General features: G+C 35.2%; 1 pseudogene; it reads left to right on the top strand.

The window, feature by feature from the left end:
- The first annotated feature begins 2,823 nt into the window (after positions 1–2,823).
- On the top strand, positions 2,824–7,739 carry LOC130802749 (nitrate reductase [NADH]-like; annotated as a pseudogene).
- Positions 7,740–8,204: the final 465 nt, after the last annotated feature.

The raw sequence follows: 8,204 nt of genomic DNA, 5'->3' as shown, positions 1-8,204 counted from the left end.
TTGGTTGGTTTCTTTAAGAACCTAGCTAAGCTTTATAAGTGAACATACATGCTCACTATAAAGCCTTCAATACGTCTTCAGGTCTTGCTTTGATGTTACTACCTACTATTACCTATATATTTTCTGCCATTTTTATCCTTTATACCTCTGCAACGCATTTACATTATATTATTTTCATTTGTATTCTTGATAATAAAAATATATAAAATAACATTATGATATCCGATAATGTAATTTGGGGAATCACGTGCGTAGCACGCGGCCCCACAACTAGTATAAATAAATAAAGGAGGTTGGGTTAAAAATATCATAGGTCAACAGTTTATTAGATCGAATATCCAGACCTCCCTAAGAGCTAAAAATGTCCTAATAAAATTATGTAGTTGTAAGCTGTATCAAAGCCATAGCTATAGCTAGAGATGATCATGGGTGGTGTCTGTGTTGGGCCCAATTGAATCCAAACTCAGACCTACTAATTTTTGTTGGGTCTAAAAATTTTAGACCTAGACGTGTTTAGGGTCCTAAATGTGTCCTAAATGCGCTTATTTTAATTGTTCATATACAAACTTTTTAGATTTTAAAGGTTTCGCTAGTACTAAAATGGGTTTATGGTTTGAATATATGTCTAAATTGACTTCAATTACATATAGAAATAGGTTTACAACGTTCTTAACGTGATTTCGAATTATATAATAGGTTGACTCTAAAGCAAGGACGGTAGGTCTAGATGGGACCTAGTGGGTTTAAATCATAAACTGGTCTAGGGAGAGGGTTTAGATTGGGTCAAGAGATGGGCATGGGTTCAGATCTAGGTTGAGTCCAACTAAACACATATCCACGCCCATTTTTTTATTTGACATAGTCCATAGTTTCGAAAATTTGGCTCCACACCTAAACCTTAGGTTCTTCCATGTCTAAGGCTTGAATTTGGATCCAAAAATTTTTTTCTCAAAAAATATACTTCATTCGTTTCATTTCAAATGTCCCATTTGCTTTATGTATGTTTGCTAATACACTAATTCAATACTTAATAGCAATAATTGTGTATGATTAAAAATTATAGAAAATTAGATATGAATAAACCTTATGATGAGACAAATTAGCAAAATCTCATTTGACTATGTTTAAATGTATGGGTTAAGAATAAAATACAAATTAAGAGTGATTGATGTATATATAGTAACTCAAAAGCAAATGGGACATTTCAGAAGAAACGGAGGGAGTATTATTTTGTACTATTTTCGCACTTTGTATAAAATTATTTAAATATTTTCATTTAACAAGTATTTATAATATTTTATACTCCCTCCTATTCAGCTTATGTGTCACATTTTCTTTTATGGTCAAGTCACCTTAATTCTCTCATTTTTATTTTTGGTATGGGTTTTTGACTTTTATGCCCTTAGTAGCTTTATCATATTTTCAATTATACCCTCCATTACCCACACTAATTTTCCTCCCTTACATTAAAAAACCCATAATACCACTCTCTTTCCTACCCTTAGGGTCCCACTTTTGACTCTCCTTAAAATCCGTGAAAAGTCAAATGGGACTCCTAATGTGAATAGGAGGGAGTAATAATTAAAAGATCATATATACGAAGATTTCCACCATTTAGGTTCTAAAAAAAAAATATTGACCAAGTTTTTCAATTTTTAAAGTACAAATACAACTACCACATTTTAAATTAAATAAACTAATAAAGTTTATTTTAAACAAACAAATACACTTAATTGTTTTTACATACAACTTTCTTAAAAAAATTTACACAGCATGGTCTATACTTCGCATCTGGATCGAATTTGTATCTCAAAAGTGTGAATATATGGTCGAGTCAGAAAATCTTAATACCCCTTATAATTTTTTTGGATCCTGAATATGAATGCAAACGGGGCGGGGCGGGGCGGGGCGGGTATTGGAATTACCATCCCCATCCCCATCCCAATCTGTTAATGCAATCCCCATCCCCATCCCCATCCCCGCGGCGGGTATAATTTTTTCCCGTCCCCGCCCCGATGGGTTTGTATCTAAAACCATCCCTGCCCAACCACCCATCTGGGTATCCATCCCTGTATAATACCCATTTTTCCCACCCCACCACCCGTCAAATCCCCGCTTAATACCCATCTGTGCCACATATTTATATTCAATCATTTTATAAAACTAATAACATTATTACATAAATATCAATAACTAGTTAGAATACCAATCGACTCATCATTAACAACTTTGAACTCTTTTAACCATTTTTATGAAGACTAATATCAATAACTAGTTAGAATATCGCATTTACGAAACGGGAAAGAAAACGGAAACTAGCAAAAGACTTCAAAATATTTTGAGGCGGGTATCTTGTGGCGGGGCGGGGCGGGTATCACCTAAAACCCATCCCCATCTCCATCCCTGCGGTGGGTATGAATTTTATACTCGTACCCGCCCCATGACCCATCAAACCGGGACCCATCCCCTTCCCAATAGGGCGGGGATGTAGACCCGCCCCGCCTGCATCCCTAATTTTGAACTACATTTTCTGAATCTAAAAGAATTGAACTCAAACACTCAAATAGAGGCGAATCTGAAGCATCGGTCTAATATTGTTGGAATGTGCGCCCACAGATTTTATGTTCTTCATCACTTCAAATAAGATAGGATATCATGAATATGATCTGTCTTCTATTCCAATATATACATATTTCCCATAACACCATTTATTTTCCATCGAAGCACAAAAGCCCAAACACTAGAAAAAACCCAGCTGATTCAAAACAAAGGAAAAAGACTCTTCTCCTTTCTCACTCTATTAATTTTTTCTTTCTTCAATAGATGGCGGCATCTGTTTATCGCCAATACCATCAACATCAACCCATGCAGAACGGCATCGTTTGTTCTCCGTATGTCACCACCCGTCGTTCCGAATCACCGACTCGGGGGTACTCTTTTATAAATAGTAGATGCAATTCTTTTGTTAAACAAACAAAATTTCATAGTACCTCCAATTTAAAGTAATTATACCATTTTATTATTTAGCAAATTCATATCAATTATTCCATTTACTTTTATGTCAATGGTTTTTTCCCTAAATATCCTTAATTCATATACGTAATTACGAAAATACCCTCACTTTTACTACTTACCCAATTAATCAAATACCTCAGCTAACACCTTTTTGGTGTACCCTATTCCACTCTTAAATATTCGTATCCAACCAAATGGAACAATTACCCTCAGTTGGAAGGAGTAATAGCTATGCTATTAGTGATAGTGATGAAGGTGACGAAGTAAAAGAATATAATGTTTGGAATGAGTTGATTGACAAAAGTAATAGTGAATTAGAGCCGTTCAGTGTCGATAGTCGTGATGAAGGGACATCGGATCATTGGATTCAAAGGATTCCTTCTTTAATCCGTCTTACAGGGAGGCATCCGTTTAATTCGGAGCCTCAACTGACCCAGTTGATGAACCACGGTTTTATTACTCCGGATCCACTACATTTTGTGAGAAACCATGGTCCGGTCCCCAAAGGTGATTGGAAAGATTGGAGCGTTGAGGTTACCGGGTTGGTTAAACGACCCACCCGGATAACAATGGACCAACTGGTCAATGAGTTTAAGAGCAAAGAGTTTCCAGTTACACTTGTTTGTTCGGGAAATAGAAGAAAGGAACAAAATATGGTTAAACAATCTATTGGGTTTAATTGGGGGGCAGCTGCAATATCTACTTCTGTGTGGCGGGGTGTTCTACTCCGCGATGTTTTGAAGCGGTGTGGAATAATGACCCCAAATAAAGGCGCCCACAATGTATGTTTTGAGGGCACGGAGGACTTGCCAGGAGGTGGAGGGTCCAAATATGGGACAAGTATAAAAAGAGAATTCGCAATGGATCCTGCCCGTGACATTATATTAGCATACATGCAAAACGGGGAAAAGTTGAGCTCAGATCATGGGTTTCCGGTTCGGATGATAATACCCGGGTTTATCGGTGGTCGTATGGTGAAGTGGTTGAAGAGGATTATTGTGACCACAGCCGAAATTGATAACTACTACCATTACAAAGATAACAGAGTTCTTCCCTCTCATGTTGATGTAGAACTTGCAGATTCTCAAGGTATATTAAAGAAATTTAATTGTTAAAAACATAAAAAGTTGGTAAGAAATAATAAAAAATAGATAAAATAGCTATTAATTCACTTATATTGGCTATAAATTTATCATAGGAGAGGGGGAGGGTGGGGAATTATTTTTTTCAAATAATGAAAATCATCCTTCATTTTAATTTATTTTTTTAATTTGCTCTTATTTTAATTTTTACAATTATTCTAATTACTCAAGTTGAATCTCTAATTACCTTCGTTTTAAATAAATATTTACAACGACGGCAGTGCAAGTTTATCAAAATAGTAAATTAAATGTGATAGGAGCAAAACTAAAATTAATCCGTATAGATTTAAAAATTGTTTTGTACACTAATTTGGTTGTATGTAAATAAATGAAATGGCAGCTTGGTGGTACAAACCGGAGTACATAATAAATGAGTTGAATATAAACTCGGTGATTACCACGCCTTGCCACGAGGAAATTTTGCCCATCAACACGTGGACATCCCAACGCCCTTACACACTGAAGGGTTACGCTTATTCTGGTATGTATTTCTACCTTCATTTTACTTTTTGGCTTTTTTCTTGTGTGTGCATGTGTTTAATAACTAAGCTATCATTGTTTTGTGTTAATTTTAAAAATATCAAATAGATTTAACAGAATTTTTTATTACTTAAACATGCTTAATACTAAATTTTTCATTTTTTTTTGCTAAGCTGCTAATTTTAGTACGGTGAATGAGTAAAAATTTTGAATTTTTATTGTGAAATTGGAAGATTTAAAGAAGTTTACTCGCGTACTTAGTAAATTTTATAATTTTTTTCTGTGGGAGAGACGTTAGTGGGTAATGTTGAATAAGGAGACATACTAATGAGTAATTACCAACGGAAATGCAATAGCCGTGAAGTTGGATTACATTACATTACATGTGAGGTTATATAATGATAATATTAATACAATCGAACAGGAGGAGGGAGGAAAGTGAGCCGAGTAGAGGTGACAATGGATGGAGGAGAGACATGGCAAGTATGTGAATTGGATCAGCAAGAGAAACCAAGCAAATATGGAAAATATTGGTGTTGGTGCTTCTGGTCTTTAGAGGTAGAGGTGTTGGACTTGCTTGGCCCCAAAGAGATTTCAGTCCGCGCCTGGGATGAAAGCCAAAACACCCAACCTCAGAACCTCATTTGGAATCTCATGGTAACTTCTTTCCTTATAATCTTATATATAGGGTTATCCAGCTACTTTTGATGTGTTCTAAAAAGGATATCAGTACCACATGTACATTCTTAAAAACAAATTACAAAAAGTTCAAAGTCAATAACTAATTGAACTGGAAAGGTAAGTCTTAAAATTAAACCATTGTTGTGGTTGTCAACTGATCAAAAAGACAAGTTCTTTTGGCTCTTTTCTTTTCCGAAATCTATTTCTGGAATTTGCCCTACTCTTAACGTTTTTCTATTAATTAATACGCGTACATACCAATTGCGTGTCTTTTGGTTTTCATAGTCTTTGATTGCTCTTACTCAATGCTAAATTTCTTTTGTAAAATTAATATATTTACAGCTTTGAGGGTTATGTATAAAAATAATTGGAAAATTATTTGGAATAAATTCACCAATTGTCCATGTGTTATGAATAATTTTTTATATTGATTATGTGACAAGATCAAATAATGATTACTTCAATTAATAAAAGTAGTTTCAAATATATCTTTGGATGACTTATAATTGAAAACTATGTTAGTGGGACTTTTCATTTTTCGTTTCATTTTTCGTCTAATACTTTGTGTCTGTTTTTTGATACTTGGACATTGGTATCACACTTAGACACTCTATTTTAGGAGTAAAATTGAATATTTAGACGTATCCGATATCGGTATCTAACATTAGTATCCAAGTCCAAGTGACATAAACTGAAAAAGTCGTGTATGAATTTGATGCACACAATTTTAGAGTGTACCCTTAAAATGTACTCTCTCACCTCCACTCAAAATGTCCTATTTACTTTTTGACACTTATCTATTTAGCACTTTTAATTTGTATTTTTTTAATCTATATATTAAAACATAGTTAGATGAGATCTTGTTTGATTCATCCCAATGCAAAGATTATTAATATCCACTTTTTATAATATTTCGTTATTATAAGATTATTAATATCTACTTTTTATAATATTTCGTTATGTATAGTAACGGATATTAAGCATTAAATAAGTGGATTGGATAGTGTGAAAAACTAGAATGAGACATTATGAGTGCAAGGGAGGGAGTATCAAAATATTGTGTATCAAATATGTAAACAACTTTTTACTTCATAATATCCTATTTCTTAAGTACTAAATTATTTTTGGGTACATAAATGTAGGGTATGATGAATAATTGTTGGTTCCAAGTTAAGACTAATGTGTGCAAGCCTTACAAGGGAGAGATTGGTATTTTGTTTGAACACCCGACCCAACCAGGCAATAAGTCCGGTGGATGGATGGCTCGGGAACGCCATCTTGAGATCTCCGATGCTGGTGGTCAGACACTAAAGAGAACAACATCCACTCCATTTTTCAATACCACTTCAAAAATGTTCTACATGTCGGAGGTGAAGGAGCACAACTCTGCTGAGTCAGCTTGGATTGTTGTACATGGACACGTGTACGATGCCACTAGGTTCCTCAAGGATCACCCCGGCGGACCTGACAGTATTCTCATCAATGCCGGTACTGATTGCACCGAGGACTTTGATGCTATTCACTCGGACAAAGCAAAGAAACTCTTAGAGGACTTTAGGATAGGCGAGTTGATCACCTGGTGACTCGGTCCATAGTGGGTCCATCTATTCCCGCTTGGCACCCATCAAAGAAGTGGTCTCATTCGCAACATGTCACTCGTTCCAAGGGCGAAAGTTCCATGTAAACTTATTGAGAAAGTATCTCTTTCGCATGACACCCAAAGGTTTTGTTTTGGATTACCTTGTATAGATCAAGTGTTGGGATTACCCGTGGGGAAGCACATCTTTGTATGTGCAAATGTTGATGATGAACTTTGTATGAGAACTTACACACCATGTAGCTCTACGGATGAAGTTGAGTTTTTCCGATCTTGTAGTTAAGATTTATTTGAAGGGGGTACATCCTAAGTTCCCTAATGGCGGGATAATGTTACAACATTTAGACTCTCTTCAGTTGGGATCGATCATAGAAGTAAAAGGTCCATTGGGCCACATGGAGTACCTTGGAAAGTGTATCTTTACTGTCCATGGAAAGCCCAAGTTTGCAAAGAAGTTAACCATGATTGCTGGTTGGACCGGGATTACACCAATCTATCAGGTGATGCAGGCTATATTGAAAGATCCGGAGGACATGACTGAGATGCATCTCGTGTATATCGGAGTGAAGAGGATATACTGTTAAGAGAAGAACTGGATAATTGGGCTGATGAGTATAGAGATAAGAGTTAAAAGTATGGTTCGTGATTGAGAATGGAAATGATGCGTGGCAATACGACACCGGATTCATCAACAGAGAGGATATTTAGAGAACATGCTGCACAAGTTGGGGAAGATGTTTTGGCACTTGCTTGTGGGCCTCCTCCTATGATCCAATTTGGAGAAAATGGGCTATAATATCAAGGATCAATTGTTGGTTTTCTAATTTGAGGTTCTTGTACACTTGAATCACAGTGCATGCATCATATTTACTTCTGCTTTTTAATAAAATTGTTATATTTGCTTTGAGAAGCTGTCTTATAAAAAAACAATCAGTCTTATATAAGACCACTTAACGGTAAGACCACCTCTAAACAAAAAAGCCTATAAGCTATAAGCTAAAAGTTTATATTATTGGGCTATATAACCCAAACATGATACATGTCTCATTGAGAAACCGTCTAAAAATATTAGTCACCGTTGAAATGTAAGAATGATAGCTATACGAAGTTATACACGCCGGCTTATGCACTATGACGCGTCCAATGCACGTGCCACCATGCTCCACTATAATTGGAAAATGATTTTTAATATATATATATATATATATATATATATATATATATATATATATATATATATATATATATATATATATATATTACCTTTTTACCTTTCAAAATTTTGTGTG

This window comes from Amaranthus tricolor, chromosome 16 (genome assembly GCF_026212465.1).
Source record: "Amaranthus tricolor cultivar Red isolate AtriRed21 chromosome 16, ASM2621246v1, whole genome shotgun sequence".
Taxonomy (NCBI): domain Eukaryota; kingdom Viridiplantae; phylum Streptophyta; class Magnoliopsida; order Caryophyllales; family Amaranthaceae; genus Amaranthus; species Amaranthus tricolor.
Note: the sequence above shows the minus strand (reverse complement) of the source record. Positions and strands in the feature narration are given on the sequence as shown.